General features: G+C 35.1%; 1 protein-coding gene and 1 long non-coding RNA gene across 4 annotated transcripts in view; one reads left to right on the forward strand and one right to left on the reverse strand.

Annotated features, from left to right (window-relative positions):
- LOC145678863 (homeotic protein ultrabithorax-like) overlaps positions 1-27,033 on the reverse strand; it is a 755,760-nt gene that overhangs the window by 523,936 nt on the left and 204,791 nt on the right. The gene's annotated exons all lie outside the window — the stretch shown is intronic.
- LOC145678870 (uncharacterized) overlaps positions 3,578-27,033 on the forward strand; it is a 197,924-nt gene continuing 174,468 nt past the window's right edge. The window contains exons 1-2 of one of the 2 annotated variants that reach the window (XR_014130466.1): positions 3,578-6,226; positions 24,852-25,026. This is a non-coding gene — a long non-coding RNA (uncharacterized LOC145678870). The remainder of the gene's footprint in view (positions 6,227-24,851; positions 25,027-27,033) is intronic. The other variant, XR_014130465.1, reaches the window with a different exon arrangement.

The following is a 27,033-nucleotide window of genomic DNA, read 5'->3' on the forward strand; positions in this document are numbered from 1 at the left end:
TCTGGGCTTTCGGCATATATGGCCATGTTAGCCCGTCACTAGGATTAGGATTAGAAATTAGATTTCTGGGCTTTCGGTATATATGGCCATGTTAGCCCGTCACGTATAAGGGATGATGTCCTCGGCGATCATACTATCCGATGAAAAGGAATGAAGGAAGCGGCCTGGGACCTACATGTGAGGTATCACCCCAGCATTTGCCTAATGTGAATGAGAAAACCCAAGAACACCTAGGATGGCTAGCTGGGAAAGCTTTTTGCACCACTTTTTCGAGAAAGTGCCCCCATTGGAAAAACAAAAAGTGTCAGCACAGCACATCACGCACTTTGAAACGTAAACACAAAACACTGTATAGTCACCATAGCAACAAGAAAAGAATTCCAACATAGAATTTTGACGCAAGAATAAAAAAGTATCACAATTTTTTAAAAACACATTACTGAATATGTATCTTTTGTTATAGAAACACATGGTTAGAATTTACGCACGCCAGTACACAAAAATTAACTCTTTACAAGCAAGACACATTGAATCACGAAAACGAAACCCAACAAACTCCACGTTTTCACTGCCAAATAGCAACAAACGTTATATACCTACAGAAGAAAGGAGACGTTACAACAGACATAAAAATACAAACACACTCTCAAACACACACACACATACATAAATAGCTAGACCGGTCTTATTTGCTTCTATACTGTTTTTTTTCTTATGTTTTTTTTATTTCTTCCAAGATGCGAAAGGTTTCGCCTGTAAGGATACCAGCTATTTCCAGGTCGTAAAGATTCTTACAATGAGGCAGCCGGGAAACACTGTAAATCAGGCATCGAAATAGCTTCTCTGGACAGCAATACTCGTTAAAAATAAAAGCGGGGGAGGGGGATATACTGAGAAAGGAGACCCTTTGCTTATGTAACCTACGCTATGGAAAGCAGTGAGCAAAGGATCGCATTTAGAGAGAAGAAAGAATTTGAATAGACTGCAAGGTGGTGGTCAGTAAGAAAATTTTTAAGAAAAAGTGTCCTTGTAGACACAAGAATGAGGCAAAGAAGTTTTTTTTGCTTTTAAAAAAAATGTTTGTAGGGTTATAAAGGGAATCTTCGAGTGAAAGTTAACATCCCGGGTGGATATATTTATGGTACGCCGTAAGAAGTATAGAAAGGGACACAAAAAAAGGGGTGGGCGGGTGTATTCTTGACAGAGCAGAAGAAGAAAAAAGCAAGGGTAACAATTAAAAACGCTAACAAAAGAGAAAGAGAAAGCGGCCCTAAAATGCGTAATACCCAACAGGAAGGAAAAGCGAATACATTTTTCTAAAGATTTTTTTTTTTTTTTACCTCCTTCATTCGGTCAGTTTATGACCCTAAACCTATCAGCATTCTTAGTTTTGTGAAAGTTTTTTTGAATTTTCTGTTTTCTCCCTCTGAAAGGTTTCTTTGAAAAAAAATTCATCCTTTGGGAGGTTCGGCTAAGGAAAAATCTTCAGTATTTAGTGTTAGTTTATAGTATACAGTGGCTGTAGTTTTTCAGTTCCCGAAAATTAATATGTTTGTTTATTGGTGTATTTTAATACTGAGCAAGAAGTGTGTAAAAATCGTACAAATTCGTGGTGGTTGTATTACAATATTTGTGATTTTACGATTTTCTTTTACTTATAAAATATTAACAGTGTTGCTATAGACCCTAATGTTTATTTTTTTCAAGAATAGTATTACTGACAATACAGTTGATTTATTTACTTCAATGTCCGGGAAAAAATAGACAGGTAAGTGGAACTTTAATTACTTAATTTGATTCAAGGGGCACGGTGGTTCAGTGGAAGAGCGCTTACTCTGGCGCGTTGGAATCCTGGTTCGATCCCCGACCAAGTAAGTAATCCCGTTTCCTGCTACGTTCTCATTCGACCAATTCTTCTATCATCATTCACTTGCCTTGAATCATCATCTCCCTTAGCCCAAATGGCATAATCGTGGGACGGTGAAGTCCTCATCCCGGTGAAATTAAAATACCGCTAACTTTTACAGTAATTATGTGATATCTTCAAATAGATAAGAGATAATCGAAATGTGGAACAAGACCGCCCTAGACAATATCATTTTACATGAGATACCGTTATCACGACTCACTTATCTGCTTTTGATTTTCAACTATATAGAAAATCGGCATTTATTTTCGCGTTTCTAAACGGCTGAAAACGGAAAGCCACTAGGTGACTTGTGATAACGATACCTCACACAAAACAATATTGCCTAGGACGCTCTTGTTCCACATTTCAATTATCTTTTATCTATTTGAAGATATCACATAATTACTGTAAAATTAGCGGTATTTTAATTTCGCCGAGGATGAGGCCTCTTAAACAGGAAGATTTCGTTTCATTTCATTTCTTTGTGGAGGCCCGGTGACTCAGTTCTCACCTCTGTGGTGTGAGGAGTCGCTGGTTCGGTTCCAGGACAAGCTAGTTTGTGATGGGCAACATCCATCCGTGGGGAGTTGTTCTGTTCTTTGCGGCAATCTGATTCCAGCAATTATTTTTCGTTAATTATCCGTTTCTCTTGGCATAAAGACGTAAAATTAATAATTGCATTTCGTTCATTTCTTTTTTGTGAAACTTTGACGAAAGTTTTAAAAATTAAAAGTAATGAATTCTTAGAGTTTAACGTACCACGTTTATGCCTTTTAGACTAAGGGAAACGATTAAAATAAGTGAATGATAATGGAAGAATTAGTAGAATGAGAAAGTGAGAGGAAACAGGAATACCATGAGGAAACCCACGAGCAGGATGTTGTCCACCACTAACTTACTTAGCTGGGATCGAATCAGGGATCCCACACTCCAGAGGCAAACGCTGTACCACTCAGCCACAGTGCCTCTAACATTAAAATTAAATATGTTATTTTTGAAATAAAAGTATGATACAATTATTTGTGTTTTATGTAAGACAGTGTACCAGAATTATTAGCGCGGACAGTTTTCGATACCATTCCTTGGACTCCAGTTCAATTCTGGCAAGGGTATAAAAGATTTTGATATTGACATAGGGTCTAGTATGTAAATAAATTGCTAAGCTACTTGAAGGAACAGATAGATAACAAAAAATGATCTATTAGGGGTCTAATGGTGGCGGAAGATGGTATGCAACCACCTTTACTCAGCTGAACATGCCCAGAGAAAATAATAATAATAATAATAATAATAATAATAATAATAATAATAATAATAATAATAATAATAATTGTTAGCCCTTGATACATCTCTAGGAATTCAGTCTAGTGACTGAAAATTGGTTAGACCACATTGATATAGATGTTAGTGTCCAATAACGTAAGTAAACTGGATATCAATTACTAATCGAACTGAGGTTGAATGTATCAAAGTCAACGGTGGACTATTTGGCCGTACGGTATTTCCATGTTCTTAAAAGACATGATAGTTTTTTTTTAAATATACGTCGACCTGGGTTCAATTTACAGCAAGAGTAAAGAATTGTTTGCGTTGACCTAGTATCGTGAGCGAATTGGGGAGCACTTAAAAATAAGGACTGCTGGACTTCTATCTTAAATGTCAGAAATAGATTAGATTCGGGCCTGGGATGTTTTTTTTTTATCATTTCACTTTGACGGTGCAACTTAGCGTTGGGGAGGGGGAGATACATAAAAATAAATAAAAATGAAGGTGACTACGTTTGTGACTTAATAACTCTTGAACTACAAGAGTGATCTCGATCAAATTTGCACCAAAGATGAGGTTCGGGCCTGAGATGGCTTTTATTATTTCATTTTGAGGGAACAACTTAGGGGAGGGAGTGGGGAAGATATTTAAAAATGATCGAAAATGACCAAAATTAGTATCGAATTCATAGTTTTCGTGGTCTCTGAGATGAACAGTGACATTTTCGACCGTTTAAATCCAAATTCAACCCCCCAGCTTGGGGGAGAAGGAGATATATAAAAATGATCGAAAATGTCCAATATTAGTGTCGAATCCATAGTTTTCAGAGTGTCTGAGATGAACACTGACACTTTTTTATGTCGTTTAAATCCAAATCCAGCCCTTTATGTCCAAAATGAAACGTATTCTCCCCGTGCGAAGAAAGGGTATTCTGGTAGTATACATATACATACATTGCAAAACAAAAATGCTTTTCGATATATATATCGACAAGCTTTTTTCATTCTTTCTTTCTTTTTCCTTTTTTTTTTTTTTTTTTTTGCAACACTACTTTTATTTTCAATTTTTATTTTTTTTAAAAGGAAAACATTAAGAGTGTTTGAAAAGAGTTCTTTTTTTCAAAGATTCAGTATTCCAAAAATTAGTTTTGCCTTGACTTTTATTCCTATCTTCTCTTAAAACCGGAAGTGGTAAAAATGACGATTTTTCGGTTACTATATTGATCGCATAATGAATGAAACGGACGTAGATATCGACAAAGTTTTTTGGTTTCGTTTGTTTGAGTTTACCGTCCCACGATTATGCCTGGGCGGCTAAGAGAGACTAGACGTACTGATTATAATGGAACCCGAACCACTTTTTTTTTTGTTCAATAGTGCCCCCACCAGGAATCGAACCTGGGACCACGCATACCAAAGGTTCGATAAATAGTTTCATATACGTAATATAGGCCCTATGCAAGGATAAAAGTGGATCTGAAAAAGTATGGGAACGCTTAACGTCAGGCCATCCCCCGTGCCTATCTTTACCCGTTGTAATTTTTTAGGAAGTAGAGGGACGCTATAGATATTTTTTTTTTTTTTGGAAGTGGGGAACGGTGTCCCCTCACGTTCCTCTTCACTTTTACCCCCAGTATATATGTGAGTGAATCCTGTACCACAAGAGTACACTTCATCGTTGATTTTATTTCTCTGTTGTAACCAAGTGCTAGACATAAATTAGGACTTCTGGTTTTAATATTAATCTCCAAGACCCAAACCAGTAAGAGATGGCGAGTATTTTTCTCATGTTTTTCGATATGGATTCAGTGTCCGACCGTAATTATGGATGTATTACTTCAAATTTGAGTACCGAATTCGCATAATTTGGGTTTATCCTTTACCTAATGTGGGTTATGGTGGTCATGAGTGACTTTCTTTTGACACTTTATAAAGGGTTATCTATTTTGTTGGTGATATTAAATTTCATGTCAGTTTATAAAACGCTAAAACGGAAAGATATGTAACACTTATATTGCTTGTATGTGTACATAAACATGCCATTAATAAGTAGTTTATATTAACATCCCGCACGGTTTGTCTTTTTTCTTTTTTCGCTCGCTCCCTCATTTTCTCTTACTCTCTCTCTCTCTCTCGCTCGCTACACACACGCTATTCACACACAAAGACTTACATTGGTGGCTACTAAATAGTAACTTTTATGACAACAAAGTGAAAATGATTTGCTTTTGACATGAACTTGGTTTATTTTTATTATTTTTTGTTAAAAAAAAACTGGACCATCTTATTATTTTTTCTTTCTTTCTTTTTCCTGGTTGCTTGCTGTAGCTGCAGTAAAGCACCGGTATGTTATAACTGCCAGGCCTTGCTACATTTTATCGAGCGGGCAAGCTTCTCGCGAGTCCGCCATGTTGGAAAACGCCGGACGCCGCGCCTAGCTGTTGACGGGGATCCAACAACAAGCATGTCGCCGAAAATCATATTCTCATGGATTTTTTCGTTTAAAATTTATGTTTTCAAGGGTTGTATCGGTTACAAATACTCCAACCGTGTGCATAAGTGTTGAAAATAGACTGTTTACGATTTCTTTTTTGTATAAAATGGATGTGAAATTGTGTTTTTTGTTTTCTTCCGTGTGCTTGGCTGCTTCGCTTCGCTTTTAGTGTGTGTCATTTTGCGTTTGGAGATGCAGGCTGGCCCCAAAATGGACGCTTGCTCCACCCTAATGAAAAAACAAATTTGCTTTGTTCTTTTGCAGCATGTCGCTTTTTCTACCATGTGAATGTACTTTACAAAATAATTTATTTACGTATGTTTATTTCGCATTTATCATATAAGGAAATGCTATATTTACACCTAAAGAACATGACGTTAATTTTCAGTTTGCTAAAAGAATCTTAAGTTTTTGCTATTTATAGCCAAACAAATTACTCAGTAATAACACAAATTACCATCTTTTAGGACACTAAATTTTTTTAAATAACATTATTAATTTTTTCCCTGCAAATTTTTCACAGCATCAAATCCAAATTACTTTTTCCAATGCTTTGCCGTAAGTATTATGCCAACTTTTCAATACGCTTTGTTTTTTTGTAATTAGTAAAAGCTTGCTTAATTAGTGTTTGTTTTGTTCGTTAGATGTAGCATGATTTGTTAGCAATTTGATAATATTCTAACTTGCAAGTAGTTAATTATGATAGATAAAGCAAAAAAATCAATATTCCTCTTTTATTAAGCGCCTAAACAAATGGGTTTCATTAATAATCATTTTATTAATGGGTGCGATGGGCGATATCAAGGGTAAAAATTGAAACTCTGCTCTACGTAACGAGCACGTAGCAATATATGGTTAGTAGCATTAGAACTAAAACCTTGTAGCAAGATTTTGTCACGTAACGTAATACGGTGTAACGCGGTCCAGAAGGAATTAGTTATTTATTGCTAGTTGTTTTGGAAGTTAGTAAACGGAAAATTGTCACGTTTTCCACGCTTTTTCATATATCAAGAACCCTCCTATCACACAGGATCTAAGAGGGGGTGAGATTTCCAGTCATAATTATCACGAATTTTGCACCAAATTACATCCAATTAAAAGTGACTTTCTATTGTAGATGTAAATATATGATAATACCCATTACTTTTTTTATTTTCATATTATTTAAAATTATGTATGTTATTTGAGATATTAGTCTTATACACAGTATTTTAAAAATGATTCTTGTGGCTAGTAATCCGGCATCGATTCCCGATGTGGTTCTTTTCTTTGTTTTGTTATTTTTCAGTTTAACGTCCCACGTTTTCTCGCCAAGATCTATGGGAGACAATGATGATGAGATATATAATAATAGTGGAATTACGAAAGTGGGACGAAACTGAAGAATTCACGCACACGGTGTTTGTCCACCACATCCATATGGTTCTGAGCTAAAAGTTCATACTTCACATAGACTAAGGCAGTGGTTACCAACCTTTTTTGACTAACGACACACATTACTGAACACCTATGACATTGCAACACAGTTGCTTGTTAGGTTAGAAGTTTCTGATAGTGACTCTTATATGATACCGACTATACTTGCTACCGCTGAAGCTCTTGACTGGTATAATTTATCTCAAATATTATTGTAACTAATTATTAAATACGTAATGTTTTTTAAATTCTTAAAATTTCGCGATACACCTTATGAGACTACGCGACGCATGAATGTATCGCAACATACCAGTTGTGAACTACTAGCCTAAAGTAGTCCTTTGAAAAAGGGCGTTAAACTTAAAACAGTACCAAAAAATTGGGATAGGAGCTTTGCCTCAAGCCCGGGCGATTCGGATTCGGTCCTCGGTGGGAATAAATATGATTTGGATCCCATTAAACTATTCATAAATTTCGCGTAGAGTCTCGCTGCTGATAAGGGACGTTAAATTCCAAGAAACAATTTAAATATTACGATATCAATTACCGTTGTTCCCTAGTTACCATAAATTCTAAATTTAACTGTAAATTTCTAAGGAAATATCGTCGACTTATCTCAGAAAACAGGGCAAAAAAAAAAAAAAGTATAAATACTTGTGAACGAAAATTGACAATTCAACTGCTTAATTTGATCATCTCAGACGGATTATTGATTTCTTTAAAATTATTATATATTTTAGCTGAATTATATTTTATTATAATATAATAATGGAATTGTAATTTAAATATTTAATTTATTATTTACCAAAACTTTTAAACCTAAGTATTATATACTCAATACTGGAAATTAATATTTCAGATTAAAATTTAAAAAATAAAAATAAAACGTGTAACTGTTTTTTCTTATTTTATATCTTTAGAATTTGAACAAAGTAAAGATTTGGATATTGATTGTTTCGTTTGAGAGTTTAACTTCTGATCTCAGCAACGTTGGTAGGTAAGACGTGAGTATAGCTGAAAGTGGATCCGAACTGTGTAGTAACTTACTCTCACCGGAAAGTGAAGCAGAGCCCTTTTACACAAAAGGCAACAGTATCTATACATTTATCTATAAATATTAGCGAAATCTCTTATTTGCCTATTAATATTTGCTACAGTGGCGTATTTAGGGGGGTGGCTTCCGGGCTTAAGCCCCCCCGAAATCTTACTTAATATAGTAAAGTAAATGAAATATCTTGCAGAATTTTCACATTTCCAGGCAAAGCCCCCCCCGAAAGTTAACAAAGCCCCTCCCGAAACAAAATCGTAAATACGCCACTGATTTGCTATAATGCGGCAACATATCTTAAGTTTTGAACATTAGATTTTTTAAAATATTTACATTTTTGTATTCTTCAGTCTGTAGGAAAATATCGTAACACGGCTCAGCAGGCCTAAATTAAACAACATATAATGTATTCAAAGGTAAATGGAAGTCCTGCGTTGAAAAAATCCATAAAAATCATTAATTAATAATGTATTCTTATTACTGGACAATGTTCATTTATGGATTAGAAAAAAAAATATATATATATATATCCGAAAGGGTAGAAGGCATGCCTTCGCTTACACAGGCTCCTGGATTCCATTCCTAAAGCGGACAGAGATTTATTATTGACCCTGCAACAGTGATGGGAGTCAAAGTTCTGACAATTTATTGCCCAAATAAAAAGTAATCTGGTCGGTCATAACCTTTACTGAGCTGTGAAACAAAAGAGTTCAGAGTGTAAGAAATTACCGTTTCGAAGTCCCATTTAGGCATGCTGTACAGTTTTAAACATATATTATAACGCTACACTATTTATAAATACACATTCAAATAAAATAAATGTTTTAAGCACATTTCGCAACATATGAAATAAATTAACGAAACACTTTAATTAACTGCATTTAAAATGTACCAACTTCCATAAAATAATCGGATCTCGTATTTGATAAATATTACATTAAAAACCTTTTAACTTCAGAATTTTTTGTTGTATTTTCAAGGAATATTCCATAGAATACATTATTTTCAACCTAATCTTCTATATCAACGAAACTCTAATTTAAATTCTAATCTGAAGAAATAATAATTTTAGACTAGTTCTTAATTTTCATAATTCTTTGTTTTTCAATAGTTAAGAATTTTATTATATCATTTATCGCTTAGAAAAAAATGAATTACTAAGGTGTTTAAGAGAGCTGCAATTTGATTTAATTAATATTTAATGTAATATTTTTTTATTATTATTTAAAACAGATAATATTTTAATATTTTTTTAGAAAAATGAAAATGTATATTAAATGAAATTTACACATACACGGAACATAAAATCGTTTGAAAACATTTTTAGTAATTAATATTTATACGTTTCAAAGTAATGACTTTTGTTCTATAACAAAAGTGTACCTAATATATATTCTCAATGTATTTCGGTAGTTTTTTTAAAAGCAAATTCATAGTTGAATAAAAGGAAATGTTGTATTGAAATTCAATAAAACAAATTTTCATCATAAAAATAATATAATAATATTATTATAGAGTCAAGAACTAATATTTATAATTTTTAATCGTTTATATATAAAAAAAATATTTTATATTAGTACAGTTTTACTTACAAACGAGTCATTTAGTATGTAGCCTACCTACAAAAAATATATTTCTGTTAATAGAAATAGAATAAACGTAGAGCTAGACTATGAGTACGAAAACAGAACATTAATAACGCCACCTAGTAGATTTCCAAATTTTTCTATTTTGGACGAATGGAAAACTGTGGAACAAATAGTGGCCAAGGAAGGGGAAGTTTCCTCAACTTTATTGCGTTTTCAGCACTTCTATTGTAATAAAACCGAATTAAGTATCATTTTAAAATACTTAATTTAATTAAGATATCTATGCAGAAAAAATGCTTCAAGTTTTGTGATCGTAACATAGACCTATATATTTTTAAAAATGTATGTGGTAATTATTATATTTAGAAAGTACGTAAAATAATATACTTACTATGCAATTTGTTTTAAGACTTAGAAACAAGTATAAAATTAATTAATTTTCACCGTTTATATATATATATATATATACATATATATATATATATATATATATATATATATATATATATATATATATATATATATATATATATATATATATATATATATATATATATATATAAATGCTTTCCTTCAGAAAATTTCGTGTAGTATATAATTAAAAAACAGTTTTTATTAATGTAATACGATTACTTTTATTAATATTGGTTTTGATTATTATTAAACTTCTCTGCCATAAATGTGATAAAAACTACTTATTATATTTCTGTATGAAGTATTTTGGGTTTGTTATTTCTAACAATAGTCTAGTCAATTTCAATTTAATATTGTATTTTCGTCAATGTATATTACGTTTTAAAATAACACTTTCGATTTTTGCGTTCAGCAAAAACGGTATGAAATCAAATATTTTCAAACATTAATACACAAAAATGTCTTCTTCTATCTTCATTATATTTTAGACAAAAATAATTATCTAATTTGTTAATTTCTAACACATATTAAAAGTAGAATTATGCCTCGGTATGGAATACTTACCGAATTATTTTTGATAGGTGTGGCGAAACGCGGCGAGCTTGCAGGCGTAATCATGGCGGCCATGGCGCGCTCGCTGAACCGTCAAACGGCCGTGGTAGCACCGCCCACTTCGCCTCCATCTCGAAGCTGCACTGGTCGCTTCGGGATCCCTCTCGCTGTGCGCAAAATACACCGGCAAACCCTAGGCATTCCACCGCGTTCCGAGATACAAGCGCGCTCTCCCACCCAAACGAGTTAGGCCTATGTACTATTAACGAAATTTCAGTTATTTTCACAGATATTAACTCGGATTTTGTTCTATTATGTTATAAAAACATGTGCTATCTTATAACAGTTTTAAATAATATTATTTTGAAGGTTTTCAGAACGTTTCTAAACTATTTGTGTTGTGTTATTGTTGTCGCTAGTAGCACAGTCTGGCTTTTGTGTTATGAAGAATTTATTTATTTTTTTAAATGTATATATAGGGTAATACATTATATCTAATGGTTAATTAATTTTTATTTTTACAAATTACTTTCGGTCCTCCTTAGAGTCTAGTCATTTCTTTAAGAAGATAAAATAATTTTTTTGTTTATTTTCATACTTCATTGACCAACGATTGATAATTTCTTCGTTTATAAGAACGTTAATGTTATTGGTTATTGACATTTGCAAAAAAGTTTCCTCGTTTGTTATATGTGAGACTCGGGCTTGATACTCGATAGAAGATCATGTGTATTACGGATTCGACGTAAAAGTGTAGGTCTATCGTTTCATAGAGCCTCCATACCGAAAAACACATTAAATTCTAAATTAGCGAACCATTCAAAACGAAAAATTTTGCAGAATGTTAAAAAAAGAAAGAAAAGAAAAATGCAACATTTGAATGTTACTCTAAAATGTCCAAAGTACAGTACTGATAAAATTCAATCATTTTGAAAATTGACTAATGCCATTATTTTCAAATGGATTTTATTCCGCCAATTTTAGCGGCTTAGAATGTTATGCCTTCCCTTTAGGGGAACATGTAATTATCAGATTCTTTTTTAAAAAATAATTATTTCATTAAATGGGAAATTATCATGTTTGGCACAGAACCACTAAATTATTTTTATTATAAGCTAACTGAAGGCAAGCACCTTATTAGAGGGTTACGCCCTCTTTTAGGAAAAGAAATCGGAAGAAGGAAACTGGTTGGTCTAAGACAGGAACACATTTAGAAATTTGTGTTTGAGGGGGTTCACCACGAGTAGTCACTACGTCTATGTAGTACTAAACCAGTATTGTTCTACACCCGATAAAACGATAAGTAATTTAAAGCAATGCCACGTACATACTCAGAAAAAGATATAAAAAACGTAAATTGTTTTTATAAGAAAAGAAAGGGTGCAAGTGTAATATAAGATCAAATCTTTAAGGCACAACTATCATGTCTCTTCTAGAGTAACCATTTTTTTTTTTTTTTTTAGAAAGTGCAGAAATATTTGTCGAGTAACGAAGTTCTAGGGGGAGTCTGGACCCAATGGACCACCCCCATGGTTACGCCCTGATCTAAGGAAAGGTGATGGCCTAAATGGAATATGTTGGACTTTACAGCCTAAATACAATTTTTAATTAGAAATTTTCTATTATTTTTTGGCGTGGGAGACCCGGGTTCGATTCCCGGCGGGAGCTCATGTGGTTCGGATTCCACGTTAATCAGTAGGTCCACGTCTCATATAGCCTCGCTGCTGAACGGGACGCAAAACTCAAAATCAACTCAACTCAACTTTCTATTATTTCATGACAAATCGTTTAAATATATATAAAGAAACATATAATAATAAATTTGATTATTTGATCAATTTTAACAAACATCATTCTGTGATTACTTGTGACAAGAAATTAATTCAGAACTTTTTTTAAAAAATATCAAATCTACAGCAATAGTAATATAATGTACCCTGTATTGTCGAAAATAATGAGCTGGTCTCAGAATCAAGAAAGCACGACCTTGGAAATCGGAAGCCGAGATGCGTGACTGTCGCATAAAGCGAATACCAAAATGTCACAGTAGTAGGCTAATGGGTCTAGGAGGGGGCAGGGAACCTCAATTAGTTTTCTTATGAACATGACCTTTTATTGCCCCGAAATGGTTATGCTAATAAAATGTTATACAATATTTCATTATAAAATTATTATAACAGTTGAAAAGTCGTAGGATATTAATACCTAAACTATATTAAGAGTTGAAAATAATAAAATAAAATAAAAATTTTAATTTTACGCCCCATATTTATGCCCTGTAGACAAAAGAAGACGAGTGTTTAATGAAAATGAATGACTCTAAAGTAATTAGTGGAATAATAATGAAGGAGGAAACGGGAAAATCCTAGAAAATCCATGGGCACTATGTTTTCCATCACAAATTCAAATGGCTTGGAGAAACAAAGAATATTTTCCAGTTAAATAGCAATAATATACTACCTTACTCTTGCGCAGTGCAATTTTTAGCGGAACGCAACACTACGAAGAACCGGTACTTTTTCTGGGGGGGGTTAAAATTGATTTATCTAGCCATTTTTTTTTAAATTGTATTCTCGAAAATGTAGAATAATGCATTCGAAGTGAGCACTGGCACTCTTTCTTCTCCTTTTAAAACACTAGTCATGGGTATTCTATCATATTTTTTATATTATAAAAAATAAACTGTGGTAAAGACTGTAAACGGGATTATACAAAACTTTAAAGGCCAATGAACTTTTTGCAGTAAACTAAGTTACATACCCTTATCATAGGCAACCAACAACGCTTTGCTGCTGTATAGGTTGCATAGAAGCCAGGGAAGGCCATTGATCTTAAACGATATACTATCACTGGTTCACGTGAAGATGTTAACGTATTGACTCTATTAATGAACTTGTCCGAGATTTTTATCCTTGCATCATAGGCAACCAACATCTCTTTGCTATTGTGCAGGTTGTATAAATGTTAGGGAATGTTATGGATTTTAAACGGGATTTGAAAATCACCGTTACCCCTGACGATGTTAACGTATTGATACCCTTAAAAGAACTCGGCTAAGATAATCGCTCTACCTATCTGTTGGTAAAGCGCATTCTTTCAGGAGTTATCACGTGTTATCGTTCAAGAGTTCTCCATGTATGAGGAGTGTCTTTCCAAAACATGCTGAATCAGTTTGGTAGAATTCTTTAAGTAGGGCAAAAACTATAGATTTGACACTAATACAGGTATCGGTCATATTCGATTATTTTATGTATCTTCCCTCACCCTCCCTTAAGGTACGGGGTTGAATTCGGATTTAAACGGTACGGGAAGTGTAACTATTCATCTCAGCGACCCCAAAACTATGGATTCGACACAAATATCGGTCATTTTTGACCATTTTTATATATCTTCTCCCTCCCCTCCCCAAACTGCGGGGTTGAATTTGGATTTAAACATAATCAAAAGTGTCACTGTTCATCTCGGCGACCCCAAAAACTGGATTCGACACTATAGTCTAATATCAGTCATTTTCAATCATTTTAAAATATCTCCCCTACCTGCCCCTTAAGTTGCACCGTCAAAGTGAAAGAACAAAAAACATCCCAGGCCCGACCCTGATCTATGCTGAAAATTTGATCGAGATCGGTCGGGTGGTTCAATGGTTATGAAATCACATAGTCACTTTCAATTTTGTATAATAGAAGATATATGTTTTCTGTTAGTTTCGTCTTTCTAAAATGACCGGCTATTGAGATACTAAATTTTTCGTATAAATTGTGAACCGTTTACTCTCTTGCTTAGGATATGCTTTTTAATCGAAGTAGCATGATAAAAATGCAGTTGAAGGTAGCAGATACCTATACTCAAAAGTCAATTTCAAATGATTTGTCTTCCCTTGGTTTGATCACTCACATGTTATTAGATTGTCCACTTTTAATGTCCATTTTCAACATTGAGCTTATATCAACAACACGCTCTTTCTACACAAACTACCCACAAATAAAACGCCTATTTTTATGATAACTAGGTACTCATTCATTTTTTAATCTGATATGATTGATCATTCTGGTAATCTGATTTTGTACTTCCTGACAAGCCTGCGTCTTTCTACCTCCAAAATGTTATACACAAATCGGACCACTGGCTACAGGCATATGGGGGCGAAAGAAACCATGTCCCTATCTAATAATGTATAATAAATTACTATTGAACTACGCACAATTTTAAATATCTTCGTAAGACCTTCTTTCTGGAATGACCTAACCTTAGGAGTCGTGTCCCTTCTTCCCAAATCCGGAGATTCCTCACCCATTATGCTTTGAGCTAAGTGATGGAGTTCCACTCTGATCCCACAGAAAACATGCTTAGCAACGGAAACGTTTTATTCTTCATTGCGTCATTTTACGGCTTTTACTACAGAAGTGGTAAATGGAGGCTAACCTTTAGTGATATGGATTAATTTCCATCATACACCTGAATGAAATGTGACATTTACTTAAAAATTGGTGGCTTGCATTGATTTTAAATGTGTTAATATGTTCCGAATTTAATACAAACAAAAAAAGAGTATCAAAAAAGTAAATGTGGTATTATTTCATAGCTTAAGAAAATGACGGACGGAAGAGTTTGTTGATTTCGCTCAAACAGTAAACACAAGCCGTGATAGAGTGGTGAATTCTACCATTTCACAGGAGCACATTGTTACATCGGTTTGTGGAGATTGTCATTTCTTTGTTTCAACAGATACGTGGTAACACACTCTAATCTAATCCAAGCTATTCTAACCTAATAAGTTATTGTTGGATACACATATATGCGTGAAGCCAGAACTAAGTCACGATGTGCGAAGTCACAACTATCTTAGGTCGTACCAAATTACGAGTAACTTATAATGTATACAAGGCAACAATTAAATTACGACGCACAAGTCAAAAATGAAAAATTTTGGACAAATTCAGGCTATTTTAAAATTATGAAACATTCTGTAAACACTAAAAAGTTAGTTGTAAAATTTTTAATATGATATTTTGGAAATACAAATGTGAGAAGTTGTAAAACTCTCAACGAACAGTTCCGTACGAGTTAACGAAACAGTTAACAACAGATGAAATACGGCTTCTAAGCGTAGTTTCTGAAGTTACATAAAGGAGAAATTATGGCGTTATAGCAGGAAACAGGAATCGAACCCCGGAAACAAAAGTAAATCAAAATGTAATGAACATAAGCAGTGGCGGAAAGTGTTATAGTTTCTTTTATTTCCTTTTTTTTTAAAAAAAAACTTTTGTGGTGGATGTAAATGTATTTGGCAATTCCAAACGGAAGAATACATGAATAAATAATCATAATAAAAAAGAAGTGCATCATCCGTAAGGTTTTTCGGTACCTTTTTCTTACATAATCCCATAAGGCATCACTGCAGACAATCATTCCCCGCATAAAATCAATACCTCCAGCAGTCCCTCTTTCTCCTTTTTGGGGCTGCAAAGGAAGAGGCCAGAAGTTGTCTTGTGGAAGATGTATGACCCTCTCCATGGCTGTGCGCAGAAGCCCTTTTGGTTCTTCGATGGAGAATGGGGGTCCTATGCGCCGCGCCTGATCTTTCTTCGTAGCTTGTGGTGGGCAGCGAAGAGAGAGAGCCTTTCGCCAAAAAAGAAACTCTGCCGTAGAAAAGCTCATGATGTATATTTCACTCGGCAAGTGTCGCCTAGAGCTTGTATACACTTTGAAAAACTCCCAAAGTCCTCCTCTTAGGATACATATATTCTTTAAGTTCCTTTCTTTTCAATTCTCATTTGGTAACTTAGAAAAAAAAAAGTATCTTTTCTAGTTCGTCCTCAAAAAAAAAAAAAAAAAAAAAAAAAAAAAAAAAAAAAAAAAAAAAGCTATTCCTGCACATTGGAGATAGTTTTGAACTTATACATAAATATGAAAAGGAAAAAAAATTACTAGATAGAACACAGGTAGTTGGCAGTCGTGCGAAAACTACCTCATTTCTAAGGATAAAATATGAGTTCCTTCGTGTATCAGCCAATTTTCACTCTTCGTTTTCTTCTTAACTTATATATATTCAAAAATAAATTTTAAATTTAAAAAAAAAGAACATAATCTGACTTCCAATAAATTTGGCTCAGTATGGTTAAGTTTCTGACAAAAAAATAGTGATGATGCAAGTAAAGTCACACGTAAAAAACAAAGCTAAATTCAAGATTTTAACGGATTTATGTCTTTCTTGATGCCTATTTGTCAGAAACAGGGGACATCGACTGGAGGCGGGATCCACTGGGTCCGCCCCCCCCCCCAAAAAAAAACTTCGTGAATCAAGATACATTTGTGCACTTTTTCAAAAAAACTGTACTTGTTTAACTGGGAAATGACTGCAGTAGCATGAAAATTTGATCTTACACTTCATCTGTACTCTTTCTCTTACAAAAACTATGTAGTTCTATCATTTTTTCCCTGAAAATATAGGTGGAGGGATTTTACAATTACTTACAGTCTTTTCGGGTGCAGAATAATACCCGTTTGATACTATATAGACGTAATGGCTTGCAGTATTGGACCTCCCCTCAAACCTTGGACCCCACCCAATAAAAATTTCTGTGTGCGCACCTGGTTGGAAAAACCGATGTTTGAATAACCTAATGTCCGTACATATGTGCAAAGATGCAAGAGTGACATCATTCAATGTATCTATACCGATTGTAAACTGAAGGATTTTGTGATTTTTAAGGGAGTTCCCATACTTTTGCGCAACTTACTGACGACTCGGTATGGAAAATTGTACTGATCTTGAAAATGGGTGTAACAATTTTGTTAATATTTCATAAATATTTCTTAAGATTGTTTCACCAGAAGCTCCTTTATTATATTTATTCTGTGTTTCCGTGTATCAGTCCCGGAGATACAAAGTCTCGAGAGCTACAACTCGAGAAGACAGTCAAAAATTGGTTCCCCATGCATTTCTATGCAAGTAATTATGGAATTCATCCTTACTTTATAGACTACTCGCAGTACTATTGAGATTAGCGGGTTAGTATAATTCCCAGGATGTAAATTACTAATCTGACTATGAAATACAACGCTAAAATGAAATGACTTTCTATTCGGCAAATCTAAAGACTCAAATATTTTCTATTTTCAACTATTCAATTCATCTTAAAGTATGTTTCGTTGAATTTGATGCAAAATACTATATTTAAAAATAGGGGTTTCAAATGCTTGTTAAAGAATAGGGTTTACCACAAACGGAACCTATCTCCAGATAGTGCTTACTGGCTGTTTGCTTTTTTGTAAATACGCCCTATAGTGTAGAATTAATGCCAAAGGCTTACCGGCGCTGGTTTCTCGGTTCTCGTGCTCATGGACTACCGTTCTCAGAATCAAGCAGGGTGCGGTTTTCCGGTCAATACTTAGGTTAGGTTAGGTTAGGTTAAGTTATATCTTGAAATCACATCGTTGACATTTATTTATTTATTTATTGTACAACACAATGAAACATAAGAAATGTTGTCAAATACATGTCAAATAAATGTTACTCAACGCATATTATATACATTTAAGAGGAACCGTGTCTGTGTGTAAAGTCACCCATGACACGAGACATAAAGTTGCCTCGTCTCATCTCGAACTCCACAAAAGCTCGTCTTGTCTCGTTTGTCGTGTCGAAGAGTTATGTCTTTTCTCGTCTCGAAAACTGCATGGTTCCTCTGGTCTCGAACTCTACAAAGCTCGTTCCATCTCGTGAGTATACCCACTTGAATGCATGATGAAAATTATTATCATTTGAGAACATAGGTGCCCGTAATCATAAATCATAACTCGCGAAATCAGAACTCACGTTCACTGGATCCCAACTTCATGCAATGGGTGCGGGGTTGTGTGAACGTGAGTTCCAAATAATGGTGCGAGAAAGATATAGGGTTGATATTGTGTGTGTGAGGTCAAGGTTGAGTCAGTGTAATGTCAGACAAGATATATGAGTGAGAGAAGCGTGAGGTTGGGTGAGTGTTATGCTGGATTGATTGATAATGTGATCCGTGAGGTTGAATGATCGTGATATTGAAATTTGTAACTGTGAGGTCGAGTGACCGTGATACAAAGTTAGGTTAGGTTGAAACGAGCACGTCTGTCCAGCAAAATCTGCGGATGTTCACAGTGCAACGTTCAACTATGTTGAACACAAGTGTTCCTAATGAAACGAAAATTTTCCTCGCATTATCTCGATTTCAAATTCGAGAGCAGACGAGAAATTTCTCGAGTCTAGTAGGTAAAACATCTTATATTTATATCACGATTCATACTATAAAAACTATAAATTGATAAAGTGATTTGTACGAACACAATGAAGAGCATTTATCAACGTTTGAAGATATGGAAGTCATTACACAATACACTTCAATAATAAATATGGTTTTGAATGTTGTTCTACCACTCCCTTCATGGACCTCACTTTATATGGAAGGGTACTAATAACTTCGACATGAAATTAAGAAAATAAAATCAGGTCACAAATTTTATACATAAGTTTGTAAAACGAGACGAGAAGTCTCGTCTCTTCTCATGGGCAACACTGAGTATATAATCGAACAAGCGACGTGAGCATGAGGTCGAGTGAATGTAATTCGAACAAGTGAATGTAATTGAGGTCGAGTGAATGTAATTCGAACAAGTGAATGTAATTGAGGTCGATTGAATGTAATTCGAACAAGTGAATGTAATTGAGGACGAGTGAATGTAATTCGAACAAGTGAATGTAATTGAGGTCGAGTGAATGTAATTCGAACAAGTGAATGTAATTGAGGACGAGTGAATGTAATTCGGACAAGTGAATGTAATTGAGGTCGAGTGAATGTAATTCGAACAAGTGAATGTAATTGAGGTCGAGTGAATGTAATTAGAACAAGTGAATGTAATTGAGGACAAGTGAACGTAATTCGAACAAATGATTGTAATTGATGTCGAGTGAATGTAATTCGAACAAGTGAATGTAATTGAGGACGAGTGAACGTAATTCGAGCAAATGAATGTAATTGAGGTCGAGTGAATGTAATTCGAACAAGTGAATGTAAGTGAGGTCGAGTGAATGTAATTCGAACAAGTGAATGTAAGTGAGGTCGAGTGAGCGTGATGTCAGACTGGTAATAAAAAATATGTGTGTTATGATGGGTTGATAATATAAACGTGAAGTCGAATGACCGTAATGTTGAAATGATGTGAGTGTGAGGTCCAATAGGCGTGAAGATGAGTTTGGTTAGGTCGAAGTAAGCACCTTTGTCCGAAAAAAAAAAACAGTTGGTTTTGACAGTGCAACGTTCGCCATGCTGACCAAACAATGCAAGGAAAGGTCATCAACACGTTAATGGATGTTCTCATTAACATTTCTATTTGTTCTATGTAAATTTTGATATTTTTTCGCTGACGGCCATAAATGAAATGGATTTTAAAATTGGTATACTATTTCCTTACTCCAAACAAGAAATGTGAAGTATATAACGCCTCGCACTAGTGGTAGAGTGTTTACTTCTAATGCATGCGATCCCTGGTTCGATCCCAGATTGCAGTAAGTAAATTTTGTGGTGAACAAACACCATGTGCGTGGCTTTCCTAGGGGTACTTCCGTTTCCTCCCACATTTTATTTCACCAATTCTTCCATTATCATTCACTCGCCTTAAGCATCCGTCTCCCTTAGCCTAATGGACATTACGTGGGACGATAAACTGATCGTTGGGACGATGAATTATCGCCCAGATTATTTCGTTTAGTCTAAGGGAGACAGATGATTATTGCAAGTGAATGATCATGGACGAATTGTTGTAAAGAGATTATAGGAGGAAACGGGAACGGGAGTCCCTGAGAAAATCAACGAACACGCTGTTGCTAACCAGAAACTCACTTATCCGGGAATCGAACCAACGACCTCACATATCAAAGGTAAGCACTGTACCTCTGAGATGCCGTGCCCCAACCCAAAAATAATAATTGATAGCTACTAGTTTAGTGTTTATGTACTATTGTCTATTGTTATTTGTTTCTCTTTTCCTAATGATGACAACCATACTTCTTTACGTAATTTTAAAACTTGAAATATTAATTCAGATTAGCAAATTTAATGATAACTTCTTTTTATTATTTTTTTACGTCTTTCGTAAACAAGTGAGCTCTATTAAGTGAGTTGGCAACCCTATCCGTGTCCAAGAGGGTTAAGTAAATGTTCTCTGACACATCCCCGGTTCTTTTTCCGATCAAAGAAGAAACTTGAGACGGAACACACGGGGAGCGAGAAGAAGAAGATTGTCTTCCACACACGGGGGCGAATGACGCCATTTTGGAAACTTAGCGCGCTACGGGGGTAATGGAAACCCATGTTTTAGAAGAAAGCTTTGGAGGGTGTGGGGGGGGGAAAGAGAGAGAGAGAGATGTAGTTGAAAATGTTGCATTAAGTTTGGGGTGTGGCATGTGTAAGATAAGTGGCAAAAAAGGGTGTAAGTGTGTGTGTAAAATATATGTATGTATATATATATATATGTATGCGTGTGTATCCTTTTTTAAAAAAAAAGTAGAAAGGGGAGCGATTGTCCGCAAGAAAAAGGGTTGCGAGGGAAATATTCATGTTGTCGCCGTGTTATACACAGAAGACCAAAACGAAATGTTTTGTGTATTTGGTGCGTAACGAAATGTTAATTCTTTTTAAGGTGAGCATAAGCGACAATCGAAAATAAAATAAGTTTCCCTTATCTTTTCGTTAAATTTATTTTTGGAGAGGGGTGGAGGGGGCGAGCATTTTCATAAAGCCTGTTGTTGAAACTCATTCCAAGAAAATTGCAATGAAACAGAGGATAAGCAATACAGCTGTTAATAGTATTGGCTGGCGTGTAGAATGCACCAGTCTCAAACGATACGAGCAAACTCTTGTAAAATTAAGAGTTGTCCACGAGACGAGACAAAACTCTTCTAATAGAAATAGTTTTATTTTCTGTACAAAGACATCAATTTCAAGAGTCCCCCTGACTGGTGTGGCGGCTAGCGAGCACGCCTTTGTTGTACGGGGTCCTGGTTCGATTGCTGGTGTGAAATCTTCTAAACTTGAGCTGATTCGGATTCCACCTTAAACTGTGTGTAAACTCATACAGTCTCTGTACCAAAAAGGGACCCAAAACTCTTACCTATCAATTTCACTACACGTTTTTGAGACAAGACATCAAATTCAATTCGCTCCCACCAGTGGCGTAGCGAAGGGGAGGCCCGGAGGGCCCCCCCCAAAGGTGTCCGACAATGTACTTTGGTACTTTGATGTTTGTAATTTTTTATATATTTTTATGTTTATATATTTTTTTGTTTGTAATTTTTCTATATATACCTATAACAGCACTTGCCCCCCCCCCCCAAACACACATCCTGGCTACGCTACTGGCTCCCACTAGATCTCTTCTTGTTTCGTCGGTTCTCGGAAAGGGAGCTTGTTAAGCCCACTTTATTGCTCATGATGACCAATGTAGCTTTTCCTTATTATGAGGTCCCATTTCATAGCTCGTAAAATTTACTGACTTTTCTGTTTTAGTACTCCCTTAATTGTTTTCTCTATTAAGTTACTCAACTATTATCACAATTTGTAATAATATTTATTGTATTAGATAATAAGCGTTTTTCATTGGCTGCTGTGTCCATTTCTCGGCTAATGAGAACCGTCCATTTGTTTCCATTTTTGCCTCAATTTCTCAACCATTTAAACGGAGGTAAGCGTAACTACTGTTTCCTTTTTCGACGTTGTTCACATATAGTATCAACCGCGCACTTTTGAACGCTATAGAATAGAGTTGAGTTGATTTTGAGTTTAACGTCCCTTTGAGCAGCGAGGCTATATGAGACGGGGCCTACTGATTAACGTGGAATCCGAAACCACATGAGCTTCCGTCGGAAATCGAACCCGGGTCTCCCACGCCAAAGGCGCGTACGCTAAGCGCTTAGCCACGAAGGAGCTCTTGAACGCTATAAGAGACGTAAGTCGAATTCTTCGATACTTTAGGTATGTGGCTAGATTTAAATGAGTGCTTATTTCTTTCCTTCAATGACGATTTCCTCCTTAACAAAGATAAAAGCATGACAAGGTTCCTGTAGAAGCTGCCTAGTGGTTTGTCTTGGATGGGATATAGAAGTAGCTAAATTTCGTCCATTACAGAAATAAAAGCTAAGATAGGAGAGGCAAAAAAAAAAAAAACTTCCAGAAGAAGAAAAGCTGTATTAATGAAGATCTGACATGTGAACGTGGAATAAAAGCAAGAGTAGGAATAGTGAAAGAATTCTTTAGGCAAAAGAAAATACAATAAATAGGTCTTAAGTAAAATACATTAGGAAAAGACTAAGAAAATGATTCATTTCTTACGTATTGTTAGATGAATCAGAAACATAGATATTACGAAAGAATGACGATAAACCATTGCAAGGGTTCACAACGCGGGTATGGGGAAGAGCAGTTGGGTGGCACAAAAAAGGTGGGTGACAAAGGAGTTTTATTAAAAGTTGGGGAGAGACTAAACAAAGTTGCAGACAATTTAAAAATAAAGAACAAATTTCTTACTGTTCCTTGTTGGAAGAAAAATACTTGTATTACGGATATGATACAATGGCCTCAACTCATATGATATGATACGGATATGATTCAATACTAACTCAATGGCCTATGGAATCCGGAGGTTCAATGCCACGTTCACAAAAGCTCTCCACTGACTTCTATTCTTAGCCAGCTAAATCCTATTTCTACTTTGTATTTCTATTTCTACGAGATCCATCTTAATATTATCCTCCCATCTGCACCTAAGTCTTCCTAATGGAACGGATATGATAGATCTATTAATATATGATATTGTAGAAGGTAAATTACTAGGAGTGTGAAAACGTTTGTAATTAAAAAGGAAAATATTTTTTTTTTTAACATGAAATCTAAGTTATTAACGGAGAGTTATAGGATGTCTCACAGCCACTAGGCATCTCTCAGTCTTAGGCAATTTGTGGCCCGAGGTCCCTTGCCGTCCTTAGACACCAACCTGTTTTCACTCACCTGTCAGTTGTAATAAACGTTGGGTAAGTAGTTTAATAGATGACATAATGCAACACTTTCTGACCAGTGAACTATGAAGTCGTTTTGACATAAAAATTTAGTTTTGTTATTTGAGGGTAATAACAAAAATGTACCGAGCAAAACAGAACGTCAAACACTACAATAATACATATTTTTAAAAAATGTTGGCAGCCGAAAGCAGTTTGCCTAGTCGGAAATCCGACGCTGTCTCATTGACTTCGTTATCGGTAATTAATTTGCCAGTAATAGCTAAGCACTTAATGATATTTGGTAACGTACAATTCCCTGATACATCTATTACTATTAGGATTACACTTGTAGGCTGTATAAGATTGTAATATTAGAACGTCCGTAACTTTAAACGAGTTATTATCTTGGTTGAGGTCATTGATGGAGTCAAGTCGTCAATATCTTTACGGGTAACGGAGACTATCGATATCCCGTTTAAAATCCATTACATCCCCTGGCTTCTATGCAACCTGCAAAATAGCAAAGAAATGTCGGTTGCCTATAGTTAAAGGATAAGTAAATTTTCTTTTTGCAATTATCTCCGCCAAGTTCATGAATGGAGTCAATCCTTTAACATTTTAATGGGTAACGGTGGCTATTCATATCCCATTTAAAACCTATAATATTCCCTAGCTTCTATGCAACCTGCATAAAAACAAAGACATTTTGGTTGCCTATGATAAAATAATATTTAGCTTTTCTTATCTTCGCCGAGTTCTGTCACGTGTAACAGTGAATTTAACGGTGGTTATCCATATCAGATATCCCATAAATGGAATACTGACCGCTTCATTAGACACTTCTTTCATAAATGTAAACTTAACGTAGTCTACTACACAAATTATAGCAGAGTTTATTTATTTAGATTTTTTTTATTATTAATAGTAATCTAAAATGTAACTTTACAGTAAATTTCAACTATTAAGAAAGTTTTTAACTACTTTACTGTAACTTTTCATAAAATGATAGAACTTGATGTTATATTAAAAGAAAGAGACAAAAAGTAAGTAACTTTGAAGTTTAACATTTTATCACAAATAAGTAAAAAGAAAAGAAAGAAGGATAAGGTTTCTTTCAAATACCATTTTTCATTGCAGATTCAAATCAACAGAGTTTGGAGAACTTCGTTATCTATATTTTATTTTCTTGAGGAAAAAATAGGAAGAAAAAAGAGAAAATTTACGTGATCTACCAGTCAACAGAAGTACTGTATGTGTGTGTGTGTGTGCTGAGAAGACAAAAAAGTAAAAAATATCTAAAAGAAACAAAAAGGTTAGTGTGGTAACTTTTCCAAAACTTACTTTTCTATTCTTTCTGCCTCTTTTCTTTGCTCATCTTCAAGATGAAAGAGATACGATCTCCTTTTTTTTTTTAAGATAGTCAAAGAGAAACCAAGTGATGCGCAGGAGACATTGAGAGTCCGGGGGGAGGAGGGGGAGGGGTTAGGAGCAGAATGCTATCTTTCTGAGTGTAAAGAGAAGTTTTTTTTTCGTTCGCCCTCTCTTCTATTCTTGGCTGGACTGAAGAAACTTAAGAAGACTTTAGGGAGGGGAAAGAGGGGGATGGCTTTCCTATATATAAATCCATGGTTATCTACCAAAGACAAAAGCGTGACACACCAATTTCCATTTTAGATCGAAATTCCTCCGCGTCTGTGAAGAAGAAATAGTTCCTCTCTGGTTTCTTGTCGTCTTTCTGCCCCTGCTTCTGATCCTTCTTCTCTCTTCTTCTTTCGGGAGCTACTGTGGTATTCTCTTTCCCCTCCGTACCCTCCACGTTTCGTACCCCTACGGAAAAATTATGTACGACTCTCTGGGAACTATATCTCATGGCGGAGACGTGCTAGAGAAGGGGCTGTCACGATATGTGTGATTCGTCCTTTCCTTGTTCGTTTCGAGTATGTATCTTCTGCTGGAAGCCCCTGGACAGTCGTTCTGGAGAATGCGACAGACGGAAAGTTAGTTACCGATGTGTTATTCTCTGTTTTCTTTTTTCCTTTTTGACTCCCTTCCTGCTATCTTCACATATCCTTTATGAACTAAAGAGTCTTCCAGAGATTCAAGGCACCAACTCCCACGCCTTTCTCATCTTAACCATATTGTCACCACATACGTACAATATCTTTCATTTCGGATACTTCTACAATGTTCTGTGATGAGATATCCAGTTTTACAACCGTGAAGAATTTCTGAAAAGATAGATGGTATAATATTTATGGCGTTTTCTTATTTTCCATTCATCCAACAATTCCAGCCATGAAGAACTTCAATTTGGATAAGAAAGATTTAGAATGATTAACCTTTTCTAATTTCGTCATAAATTTCTTATCACATCGCCTCATCTGTTCTTTGTGTTAAGCAAAACGTTACAGAAAAAACAATGTGGAGACTCAAGGAAAATCACAAAGGTTTTTGAACGATTCATATTTATCAAGTATATTTTTTACAGAATCGCTTTATGTTCATTTAGCGAAGCCAGTTTTTACTATTTGACATGATGTGCCTGCAGGCTTCTTCAGTTTCAACTCTCGGAATTCCCATACTACTTCCTCCCCTCCAATTTATTTATCATCCTCTAAGTGAAATGAGGTGGCGCGGTGGTTCAGTGGTAGAGCGTTCACCTCCGGTGCTTGGGGTCTCTGGTTCGATTCCAGCTCGCGCCGTGTGGACTTTGTGGTGGACAAACACCATTCTCGTGGATTTTCTCGGGGTTCTCACGTTTCCTCTCACTTTCTTCATCCCACCATTTTACTCATCTCTTATCATTACCGTCTCCTTTAGCCTAACCGGCGTAACCGTGGGACGTAAAACTTACAGATTTTATTTCATCTCTTTTTCTAAGTGAAATGAAACAAGTGTTTGTTCTTAGTTCTGGATTTACTAATATCCTACAGTCATCCTCCTAATAAGGGCTGCAGTCGAGGTTCGCTCGTGCTCAGGTTCACAATCTTCAGTGAGGCTCAACTGCTCTTCCCTGGATTTGAAAAAACACGTATGTTTCAATCAATTGCATATCAGCAAACTAATTTTAAAAAAACGTAAAATTCTTCAACGAGTATCAGTGAAGAATCTTTATCTCCTCCAAACAAATTCTGAAAAATAACGCTGCTATTAAAAAATATTATAAAGTACATTTATCAAAACATTAATTTAGACATAAGTTCTATATACGGTACTTTGAGTATAAATTAGAAAATGAAATCTTTAGTTTTACGTCTCACGTTATGCCGGTTAGGCTAAAGGAGACGGTGATGATGATAAATGAATGAAATGGCGGAAT

This window comes from Thermobia domestica, chromosome 2 (assembly GCF_964235325.1).
Source record: "Thermobia domestica chromosome 2, izTheDome1.hap1.1, whole genome shotgun sequence".
NCBI classification, from domain to species: Eukaryota; Metazoa; Arthropoda; class Insecta; order Zygentoma; family Lepismatidae; genus Thermobia; species Thermobia domestica.